Source organism: Hylobates moloch, unplaced genomic scaffold (genome assembly GCF_009828535.3).
Source record: "Hylobates moloch isolate HMO894 unplaced genomic scaffold, HMol_V3 SCAFFOLD_1, whole genome shotgun sequence".
NCBI lineage: Eukaryota > Metazoa > Chordata > Mammalia > Primates > Hylobatidae > Hylobates > Hylobates moloch.
The window spans coordinates 48827858-48840919 of record NW_026652276.1 but is presented as its reverse complement, the minus strand read 5'-3'; positions in this window follow the sequence as shown (position 1 = coordinate 48840919).

The following is a 13062-nucleotide window of genomic DNA, read 5'->3' as shown; positions in this document are numbered from 1 at the left end:
GCCACCCAGGCTGGAGTGCAGTGGCGTGATCTTGGATCACTGCAACTTCCGCCTCCCAGATTCAAGCAATTCTCCTGCCTCAGCTTCCTGATTAGCTGGGACTACAGGTGTGTCCCACCACACCTAGCTAAATTTTTGTATTTTTAGTAGAGACAGGGTTTCACCATGTTAGCCAGGATGGTCTCAATCTCCTGACCTCATGATCCTCCCACCTCGGCATCCCAAAGTGCTGGGATTACAGGCATGAGCCATCATGCCCGGCCCACTATGGTTTTTACTTGCATCATTTTATATATGCTTAATATCCAGTCATATAACTCCTTTGCTGAAGTGTTTATTCAAATGCTCTGCCCATTTTTAGGAAAATCAGATTGTTTATCTTATTATTACTAAATTGCAATAGTACTTTGCATATTCTGAATAAGTTATCATACAATATATGTTTTGCAAATATTTTCTCACAACCCATGGCTTTCACGTTTATTTTAATAGTGTTTTTGCAATTTTTAAAATAAAGTATAATTTACCATTATTAAGGGTACTCTTTCCTCTGTATTTAACATGTGCTTGCTGCTTTTAAGATTTTCTTTCTTTATAGAGTAATTGTCTTTGTATAATAGTGTTTGATTTGATTATAATGAGCCTTGGTTTTTTTTTTTGCCTTTTTTTCTTTTTGTGTATCATGTAGTTTCAAGCATTAATGGATTTGGTTTTCAAAAAATTTGGAAAATTTCTTTTTCTTTTTTTTTTTTTTTCTTGAGATAGTCTCACTCTGTCACCAGGCTAGAGTACAATGGTGTGATCTCGGCTCACTGCAACCTCCGCCTCCAGGGTTCAAGTGATTCTCCTCTCTCAGCCTCCTGAGTAGCTGGGATTACAGGCATGCGCCACCACACACGGCTACTTTTTGTATTTTTAGTAGAGACAGGGTTTCACCATGTTGGTCAGGCTGGTCTCCAACTCCTGACATTGTGATCCACCCGCCTCGGCCTCCCAAAGTTCTGGGATTACAGGCGTGAGCCACTGCGCCCGGCCTTGTTCATCATTTCTTTAAATATTGTTACTTTTTCCTGCTTCTCATCTATTTTTCTGGGGTACTAATTACATGTAGTTTAAATGATGTAATATTTTCCCTAAGGCCACTGATGCTTTATTGTTTTTAAATGCTTTCATTTTCCTTTGCTTTATCTTGGTAAAATTTCATTTATCTATTTCACATATACTAGTCTTGTTTTCTGCACTAATTGCTGTTACAGATATTGAATTTTTATCTCTTGATTTCTCATTTTTATCTTTTAATATCTTCCATTTATTTAACATGCTCATGTCCTCCTCTACCTTCTTGAACAGAAGAGGCATATTTATAATAGCTATTCTAACATTATTGGTTTGTAGTTTATCATCTTGATCTATTGTTTTTGGGCCCAGTTTTACTGACTGATTTTTCTCTTGGCTACTGGTCATATTTTCCTGCTTTGTTCTATGCCTCATAATTTTTGCTCAGGTACCACATATTGTTAATTGTACATTTTTTATTGCAAAATTTTGTATTGCTTAAGAAGCATTGAATTACTATTTTTCATTCTTGTAGTCAAGTTGCTGTGAATAAGCAAAAGAATAATAAAGTAATTCCACCTTCAGAATCTTAGGATTTTACCAAATGATCTTTGCTTTACAAGGCATTTACATTCTTACTGGATACATGGATATTCCCCAGCCTTGATTGAGATCCTAGTATTATTCTACATGTTCCTTTCCAAGGTTTCTTTCTCTAGGCTAGGGTAATTTCCGTTCATATATGCACAAATCAATGCCGAGGAGACTGCTCTGCAGATCTCTGGAAACTTTTTTTAGGCATCTTTCTTCTCTTACTTCAATGCTAGGTCAACTGAACATGAATATATATACATATGTATATATATATATGTATATATATTCACATTTTCTATTGTCATTTCTCTTTATGTCTCTCACATCTTCTCACCAAGTACTTATAGTTGGTATGCTGTTGTCACCCTCAAATGCACATCATGTAGTTGTATCTCTTAAATTATAACACATCATAATAATCAGTTAAAACTTCTCTAGTTTTATTTGGTTTATTTATTACTTTAATGACTCACATTGTTTCAATATTTAATGTACTGCTGTTTCATGTGGCCTTTGAGGCTGTGCATAATTACTACTTGCCTATCTCCTAAGTCTCATTTTTTAAACCACTCTCCCAGGTTCATTCTCCACACTGGAGCCATATTAGCCTTTGACTAGTATCTCTTCAAAAGGATCATTTTGCTTCTCTAATTCCTTGCCTTATTAAAATTTGCCCAACCTTAAATACTCGGTTTAAGCTACTTCTACTGCCCCAAGGAAAAATATCTCTCATCTCTCAACTCCAAGATAGGTAATTTTGTTGTATATCTTTTAGTGTTATAACATTTTTCAGAGAAGTTGCATAAGTACTTAATAATTAACTTATTTTTGTAATTAGGTGTTTACTGTTAGGCTTCTCAGTTGGCCAAAAAGCTGCATAACAGCAGAGTCTATGTTTATTTATGCTCATCATTTTACTTATAAAAATTAGAAAAGTGACAGGGACACAATGAGGTTCAATTAATATTTTTAAATATTAATAAACTAAATGTAATGTTAGAGAGGCATTTTCCTATATAAATAGCTGTTTTCAAAATTTCTTGGTTCTGAGGCTTCTAAAGGAGCCTAAAATAGTCACACTTCTACAGAGAACTCAATAAATACAAGAAAATCATCATTAAGCTTATTAACAAGTAAAGTTGAAAGGAAGATGAGCCACCAATATCTAAGAATTTCTCAATGGAACTTCTGGAACTATGTCTTTGTAATGTCAGCATTAGATGGTTAGGTGACTCAAAGAATATAATTTCATATTAAAATGCTTAGCAATATCTGCAATCTTTAAATAACTAAGATTGATGTATGTTTTAGACTACACAAGTCCTTACTAAGTTGTATTAAAACACAATTTAAGACTTTCAAAAATATTAAAAGAGATAAAATATCTGATAAAATGTTTTAGTATAGGACTTATTTGTAATCATTTTTAAATTCATTATTGTCATGGTGAAAATACTGTGTATTAATCATGAATTTTTGGGTGGTATATACTTACAGGCCAAAGCTATTCAGAGATTTAATTCCATCGCCATGGGCCCAACTACCCCATCCTCATTTCTCTTATTTCCTTTATTTTTACTTTCTTCTCAAGCAGACTCTCCCATAAGGTGTCAAAATTATTGCTGAATGCCCCTGGTTATCCAGACACTGGACAAAGACTCATTTTCTTAAAGATTCCAGGAAAAATTCTAAAGGGTATTTCCATTAGGCCATTAAATATCTAGTTACTCAAGACAGTGTAATGAGTTGCTCTCATTTTCCAAGCCTGGCTCATAAACTTATGCACGGAGAAAGAGTGGGGTTAGCCCTACTTACACCATATGAGAGGAGTGGTAAAAAGGTCAATTCAATTAAAAAAAATAGAATTCCACTTGAAGAAGTGGGAATAGATGCTGGGAATTAAAAAATATACTAAATATTCACTAAACACAATAATAAGTATTATCCATTAGTTTTCAGGAGATGTCATCACATGTAGTAGAATGCTAAATATATCAATTTTCACTACATCCCATGTTAAATATGAATGGTTCTATCTACAATATGAAAAATCTTCATTGGGTCTATCCTTTACCCAGAAAATAAAATATTTATGCTGAATTTTATATAAGGTAATTCATAACCTGGCCTTCTCTACCTTTCTTTGCTTGTCTGCCATCACTCTTACAAATTTGTACTCCTTAAGTACATTTTTTACTTATTATGTAATCAAATCCCATCCATCTCTAAGGTTTCAGAAACTCCCTACTAACCTGAGGGCCTCTTGAAGATATGGGCCTAATCTTCATAAAAAGAGCCTAATAAATAGATGACTAATATAATATGAATTCTTACATTTATATTGATATTTGAATTTATCCAAAATCATTCTCTATGCCTATTTGCATGGCATAAAACAAAATATGTGCTTATCTGATTTAAGAAAACATTCTAGGAAAGTTGGGTACATTTTGTATCTATTATACAGTGGGATAGTGGAGAAAAAAGGCAGAGAGGGAAAAATCAATTCGAAGAGCATCTTGGGCAGCAGATTTGTCTGGTGTGAAGGCACGGAGGTGTAAGAGGAGTTAGTAATTCTAACAATAAGTACTTTACAATGTTCAGTGTTTGGAAACTTCAAGGAGATGAGAGCAGGGGGGAAATGACCAGAACCCAAGAGGCATTGCATTTTATGTAGAATTTAGTGTTCATTATGTCGGTATGTAATGCCTTTAACATTTATTCTATAAACACTATATTTCTTTTCAAATACTCTTTATTAAGAAAATGTAAATACTATTACACAACTAAGGAGAGTGAATTAACATTATAAATATAAATATAGCAACTTCTAGTAATTCCTCGTTTTAGGTATTATTTCTTAAACATAGATCTTCATTAATACCTTGGAAAGTAGGTTTCTACAAATGAATATTGAGAGAATATTTTCACCATATAGCTATAAACACATTATGTTTTTATAATTATAGCTAGTTTTCATTTAATCCATGTTACTCAAATACAATTTTGTGAATTATATGCCACAATAATTCTATATGCATTCTTTGAAAAGTCAAGTGTGTGCTGGTTGCATTCTGGAAAACTGGTCAAATATTTATAATTAAGAAGTTAATAAACTAAGAAAATGATGAGGCCAGGCGCGGTGGCTCACGTCTGTAATCCCAGCACTTTGGGAGGCCCAGGCGGGCGGATCATGAGGTCAGGAGATGGAGACCATCCTGGCTAACACGGTGAAATCCCGTCTCTACTAAAAATACAGAAAAATTAGCCGGGCGTGGTCGTGGCGGGCGCCTGTAGTCCCAGCTACTCGGGAGGTTGAGGCAAGAGAATGGCGTGAACCCGGCAGGCAGAGCTTGCATTGAGCCGAGATCGCGCCAATGCGCTCCATCCAGCCTGGGCAACAGAGCAATACTCTGTCTCAAAAAAAAAAAAAAAAAAAAAAAAAAAAAGAAAGAAAGAAAGAAAATGACAAAATGTCCAAAATTCAACCTATGATGTACCTACATTTCAGTGATTAGATAAACTTAAGCTCATCGTCTTAGAAACACACTGAACTCATGAGACATAATAGCTGAAATAATCTATGCTCATAAAATTTTAGTACAAAAAGGAGACTCAGCCTTAACTCTAAAAATAACTGAAGAAATATACAAATACCTAAAGTTAGACAATGGTAAGATTAGCTGGAAAATAATCTGTTTTATATTATGGTTAATTTACAAACTGGTGTTATTTAGCAGAAAATTTATCTTTCTTTAAGTGTTATTTAGCTTTATGATGTTTCAGGAATCAGTTTTATGATTGAAAGATGAGCACTAAATTACGATCATTTACACATAGCTTTTATTACTTGCTTGTAGCACTCAGTATAGTGCCCAACATATTCTAGGATCTCACTGAATTTTTTTTTGATACAATTTTGTGTTTTTTTTTTGAGACAGAGTCTTGTCCTGTCACCCAGGCTGGAGTGCAGTGGCACGATATTGGCTCACTGCAAGCTCCGCCTCCTGGTTCAGGCCATTCTCCTGCCTCAGCCTCCCAAGTAGCTGGGACTACAGGCACCACCATGCCCGGCTAATTTTTTGTATTTTAGTAGAGACCAATTTTGTATTTTTTTAAAATTACTTTTTGTTAATCACAGTAATATATACATGTGTTTGAAAACTACAGGCACATAACTGGCCTAAATATTATTTGATCCACTGATCATACTTGGTGAACATTATACAATTATACATTACACAATTACAACATCCAACTGTGAAACTATACAATTGTGAAGTTGTATAATTTTCCAAATACATCTTCATCCCAGCAAAAATTCCTGATTCTCTGGACTCAGAATGCTTGATTTAATCCAAGGTCTTCATTTCAGAGATAAAATGATGAGGCTAACAGTTGATAAAATGCTTGTATAATTAGTATTAAGATCTCCTAATTCTAGTTCATTGTCATTGTGTTACATCATGAGTTAATACTTTTATTTGGCAAATATTTAGAAGCATAACCTTTATTAAGCTTGATTACTAGAATTGAGTATCCCAGTTTGGATTTATCAATCAAAGGGAAAATTCATCCGTTTGAGTGTAAGTGTAGGGAAACATGGGAAACAAAGTTGCTGAATCAAGCTCAGGAGTTCAAGACCAGCCTGGGCAACATGTTGAGACCCCTGTCTTTACTAAAAATACAACAACAACAACAAAAAATAGCTGGGCATGATGATCACTTAAGCCTTGTGGGCTGCGTTGCAGTGAGATGAGTTCTCTCCAAAGCACTCCAGCCTGGGTGATAGAGCGAGACTCTGTCTCAAAAAAGAAAGAAAAGAATAGTGGTATTTTTCCAGTCATCCATTAAGTCATTTAGCAAATATTTATCAAGTACCTACTATGTGTTAGGTACTGTTCCAGAGACTGTGAATATAGCTGTTAATGAAATCTCTGCCCTCAATAAGCTAGATAGGGTAAGATGGACAATAAACACATATTAGGTTATCAGACTGTAATAAGTGCCACAGAAAAAATTAACAGTGAAAAGTGGGAAACTGATTATGATGAAACTATTCATACAATTTTAATTAGGTAGATCAGTAAAGACTTTTCTAAAACTTGATATTTAAATAAAGACTTGAGTTAGGTGGGAAAACAAGTCATGAGGATATCTGGGGAAAGAGTATTCTAGAGAGAATATCAAAAGCAAATGCCTTAAAGCAGAAAATGAAACCAAAGGGGCAATGTGGCCGTAGTAGACTAAGGAAAAAAGATATACGAGATGGGGTCAGAGGGTTAACATGGAGCCAGACCCTTTGGCTACTACACCATCTTTTACTGTGATTTTACTCTGAAAAGGACAAGAAGACATTGGAGGGTTTTTAGCAGAGAGTTGACATAGTTTGACCGGCATTTTTAATGGAATTTCTGTTTGTGCTATGCTGAAAATAGATTTAAGAGAGTAGGATAGGCTGGGTGCAGTAGCTCACGCCTGTAATCCCAGCACTTTGGAAGGCCGAGGTGGGTAGATCACCTGCAGTCAGGGGTTCGAGACAAGCCTGGCCAACATGGTGAAACCTCATCTCTACTAAAAATATAAAAATTGGCCAGGCATGGTGGCATGCTCCTGTAATCCCAGCTACTTGGGGGCTGAGGCAGGCCAATCGCTTGAACCCAGGAGGTGGAGATTGCAGTGAGCCAAGATCATGCCACTGCACTCCAGCCTGGGCCACAGAGCAAGATTCCGTCTCAAAAAAAAAAAAAAAAAGAGAGAGAGAGAGTAGGTTGGAAACAGGAGAACAGTTAATAGGCAGTGCTATAATCCTTCTTAAACAACTGCACAGTGAAGGATGATGGTAGTTCCTACAGGTAAACAGAGAAATAGGTAAGAATTGTTGGGATTGTCAGTGAGCGTTCTATAAATATTGTCATCATGCACTACTTTCTGTACAAAAATATTTACATTTTTTAAAACAATAATATCTGAGAATATAAACTGTCAAGGTGATTACTTATTATATTAAATGCAACAAATTTTAAAGATTTTCAATACAAATGTGAATGTGCTTACATTCATAGTGTAAATTAATTGCAAAGCAAAATGTCTCATACTATTACTTTATGTGTCTATAGATACCATATGAGTATATTTTCATATTAGCATCTTAGTAATTTATGCATATTTTTCTTAATTATTCAGAATTATTTCTGTCTTTGTCTTCTTGGTCATGTACACAGAGTAAGCCCTCTAGTTAGAATGAAAATGCAGGAAATTCTTTTATTACATTTTAATATTAGCATAAATTTATATGAAATGAGGATTATTAACTGAAACAGAACATTTTTATGACAAACAAAAATCACTTTGTTTTAATAAAATGATATTCTGAGAAATATTCAAGGAATACTACACATAAACATGTGTTTCATTGGTCCATTCATGACTCCATACCCACAATTTAGAAACCTAACTGCTTTGGGTAGAAGGGTGTTCTTGTACTACTGTGAGAATTAAAACAAGACCAGGTCTTTAGATCAAAGCAAGTTTCCCTAGCTCCTCAACCTAACAGCAGTCTAGACCTGCCTTCTCAGTAACAGAAACACCACATTTTCATCCCAGTGAAAATGGGATGAATTTACAGTTTTTATAATATCCAGTTAATGATTCTATCTCTGATTGTTGTATGCCAGACTGAGATTCTCATTAACTTACATCTGGTTCAGGATGCTCTGGTATTTTAAACACATCCAAAACAATGCAGAGACAGCATTTTACAGCCTGAAAGATTAGCATGTTCCTTGCTGTGGGAGGTTTTACTTCACCTGAATTCCAGAGAGTATAAAAGGATTCACCTGAAGAATCAGGCCTGTCAGATACTAAATTGTGTCAACAGAGAGTCAAGATCATGATCAGGCCAGTTGAAAATCCAGGATTAACTCTTCTTGGGTTTGTGGCCAATCAGAGTGGCCCAAGTATTCAATGGCCTGATTGGTGCAAAGAATGATGGACTAAAACATGTTTATGAGAAAGTCTTTGTGATTAAATGAATAAAAAAAAACTCAGGAATGCAGAAAGACTGACACCATAACATTAGCTGTATCTTTACAAATTCATGGTGTTACATAAAGAATTTATCCTCTCATAAAGGCTTTTATCATAAAAAGTTTTTATTTATCACATCATAGTACTTAATGTTTGGACAAAATTATATGAATACATACTATTTGTCACAGACAATTTATTAGTAAAGATTTAATTATTGTATTTAAGTGCTAAAATATCACCCAATAGATTGTATTCACCTCTTCACTTTCCTTTTATTCAAATATATCTATTAATAAAGATGCTTCTATGTATTCTATTTTTAAGTATTTATTTTCTTGGCATAACCAACCCTTTTTCAATCTGAAAATATATTCAATATGTAATTGAAATGAAGGAAACAGAAACTCATAAGATAATGTGCATCTATCTTGTTAGAAAAAGCTGACAGTTTTTGGAATAAAATGGTGTTTTAGTGAAAGTGAACATTTATATTGGTGTCAACTGCAGAAGGATTTCAAATAAAATTAATAAAGAAACAAGTATTTGGTGTCGGTTCATTTTAACCCTGTTTGATCTTAAGACAAAACGATAGCTATTAAAATGACGTTAAGTCACAGAATACACTGAAAGTAGAGGTCAATGGAGAGCAAACAATGCTACATTTTTAGATCAAGGTTCTAACACTAGGGAATGTCCCAAGATGCATTTCATTTTCAAATAAATTCCTTCTACTTGGAGCCAAAGGTCAGCAAGCTAGCATTAGTTAAAGAGATCTCAGCTGCATCAAAGTTAAATAACAACCAAAAGTCACCCACAGAAGAGCCTCTCTAATCCATAGACGTGTCCCCAAGGGCGGCAGGCCAAAGTAGAAAACAGAGATTTGTTCAAGGTGCCAACAATAAATGCTGTGATCAGCAGGCATCTTGGGCTGAGAGCTCAGGATAAGCAGCTTTTTTTTGTTTGCCTCACAGAAGAAAAAAATCTATTTAAGCACACTGACTTGTTGAACTAAATACATGTAGTTGGAATTGATTAATCTCCATAACACAACACAGCCAATTACAATAATTATAATAATGTTTAGAAATACGACATTTTATAGTAAACACAGGAAACTTTATATTCCTTTAAAATATCTACTGTCATGATGTAATGATCAACCTAATGCATAGAATAGCTTTTAGGGTTTTTTTTTTTAAGTGAAGTCTTTCTGTGAAAAGCTTTTTCATCCTGTTGAAAATATCAATATTACAAGCCAGAGTTGTTTCTTTCAGATAAATAAATATTGATTTTCCTCCTCTATTTTTTACCAATGACAGGCAACTGCCTTCATTGCTCTGAATATTTTATCATTTTAGAATTGACAAATTCCATTAGCACTGAATTTTTATTGTTTCATTGTTCCCACTTTTAAAAAAGGCATTTGTGTTATTTTATGTGCGTGTGGTAGGTAAGACAGAAAAGTGAGACTGAAATTAATGTAGCACTCACTCCCTATACCACAGTTTCCTTGTCGAATATGATTTATCTAAATTTGACCTATCACTGACTTTGCAAGAATTTATTAAAAACTAAGCTGTTTCCAATTTCATTCTTTTTAGAAAATTAGACAACAAAGTTATGTACATTAATGCAACAATTAATTGGAACCAAGAGCTGCTCAAAATATTTCATGTGAATGAATTTAAACGTATGTCACTTAATTCCCAGCAATTGTTCTGTGGTGCTCTGTGTAGGCAAGTGTTGTGACTGTACTTAATGTTAACCACTATTGGACAAATTAGCAAACACAGCCTCATATGTGCATGCACATTGACTTGATATACTGGGCTTTATTTTCTCATTATCTTTGCATTCAAATCTGACTTATTATACCAGAATAAGTGTTAAGACAATATTGATCTAATTCACCAAATTTCAATTCATTTGTATGTCAGATGGATGATTTTAGAAATTCAACCAACAGCAAAGTGACATAAAGAAATTACCCAAATGCAGAAAAAAAATCAACACATTGTTATAAAAGTATTTTTTAAATCTTGAGTTCAAAAAGTTCTAAAACAAAGACATAAAAAGAATTGATAAACATATTATACATTTACCTTGTTGTTTGTTGTTAACTTTCTCTAAACGTTACTTTACGGACATGCCCCAAAATTCCTCCAATAAAAATGTGTTTCCAAAGACTCTATTGAAATATTTTAATAGTTAATAATGCTTGGATGATTTTTAAGGCTTCATACTAGATTTCACTTAAGAAGAAAGTAATGCAATACAAACATTTCAGTATAATTTGCTTTAAAACTTCTTAAGTTATAAAATTTGCTATAGACACTCGATTGGGGATTTTTTTCAACTTGTATTACTTTGCCAAATTTTAGACTGTACAAGTAATATAAGAATCAGCCAGCTTCAGATTTATGTAATCATTCTATTCTGTAGCTTTAAAAGTGGTCATGGTGTTCAAAATGTGCTTAATTATAATTCTGATTGAACACAGTAATGATTAACATAAATAATTAGACAAGATTGGACTTAGAGGGTAGAAATTCTTAACAATTCTGTGCAGCAGTTAACCTGTATGTACATTGGGGGAATAGGAGAAAGAAAAAAAATATTTTACACCTTTTTTTCTACAATATGTTGTTATTGAATAAATCCATATGGATATATGTGTAAACAGAATCTTTTCAAGGAAATTAAAACTTTAAATAATTGCTGTGCTAATGCAGAATGAGAACATTTGCCTATGAATATTTCTTTATAATTATTATGCAATTTCAATAAAAATTACCAAATATGTATTCTGGAAAATTTTTAACTTAGGATTATTTTATGAAACATTATATAACGTGAAAAGAAAAATATATTTGAAAATATGAACTATGCATAAACATCTTAATCTTTTTCTTATAAATATATTTCTACTGTGAATTCATCTACAAGGCAAATAATCAATGATGCTTCTAATCACTTATTAATTTTGACAGCAACATTATCTCTTTATTGGTTTCTTCACCAAATTATATTAATGATTGAATTTTCTAATCTAGAGACTTTCGAACATCCTTAAAGCAAAATATACCCTGTGATTCAGATTCTGAGTCAATTTATGCAAAACATCCAAAATATTAAACATTAAATGCCAGTTAAAAGAAAGGGGATATAGCTGTATGTATTTATGTTTCTGTGTGTATGTTTAAGATTAGATTAGATGGCTGGTCACGGTGCCTTACACCTGTAATCCTAGCACTTTGGGAGGCTGAGATGGGTGGATTGCCTGAGCTCAGGAGAGACCAGCCTGGGCAACATGGTGAAACCCTGTCTCCATCTCTACTAAAATAAAAAAAATTAAAAAAAAAAAAAAATTAGCTGGGTGCGGTGGCATGTGCCTGTAGTCCCAGCTACTCGGGAGGCTGAGGCAGGAGAATTGCTAGAACCTGGGAGGTGGAGGTGGCATCCCGCCACTGCACTCCAGCCTGGGTTACAGAGCGAGACCCCATCTCTGAAAAAAAAAAGATTATATATTTTATATATATGAATATTTATATATATGTATATATTTTGAGTTTATATAAACACATATAAATCTTTTTAGGATTTTAGTTATGTAGAACTCTGTGATACGATAGCCACTCCTGTCCTATGACTTCTTTTAATTAGCATTGAATTTTGTTCTTTTCTTATATATGTAAACATTCAAATTCAACACTTACATATTTCAGGTGATTTGAAAGTAGATAACTATAATTTTAATCCAATTTTAATATAAATACACATTGATACTTTAATATTTATATATTCAATAAAAATTTAAATCTATATTCCTATGGCAATCGTAAAAATTCCTATTAAACCGGTGAATGTACACCTTTTGCTTTTATTTTCGTAATCATTAAGGGTTCAAATGTTTGGAATGATATTAAGTAAATATTACTATATTTCAAATATTATCTAGTTACTGTAATGTTTAGATTTCAGAGCACTTTTAACTAAAAAACATTAAAATGTGTGTAAATTAAGTAGGGCATATTTTATTTTGTTTGCATTTTACTTATGTTTTAATGATTATTTTTATGTTTATTTGTTTATTTACTCTCTAAAGCACATCCTTCCAAAATATCTGCATAAGCAAGGAGTCTGTATTACAATTAGTAAACTATTTTATTAAAGCTTCTAAACAAAGTCAAACAGTGAATGAAAAGCACATTCAGCAGAAATAGCTTGATAGAAAGTTCTAAAATCATAGTTTAGAAAAGAAATATACCTATAAAAATGTTAATTGTGCTTCCAAAATAAAATTTTTATTTTTAGCTATTGCAACCCAAATTCAAATCAAATCTTAATCCAAGCAAGTAGTTTCTAGTATTCTAGTATGTT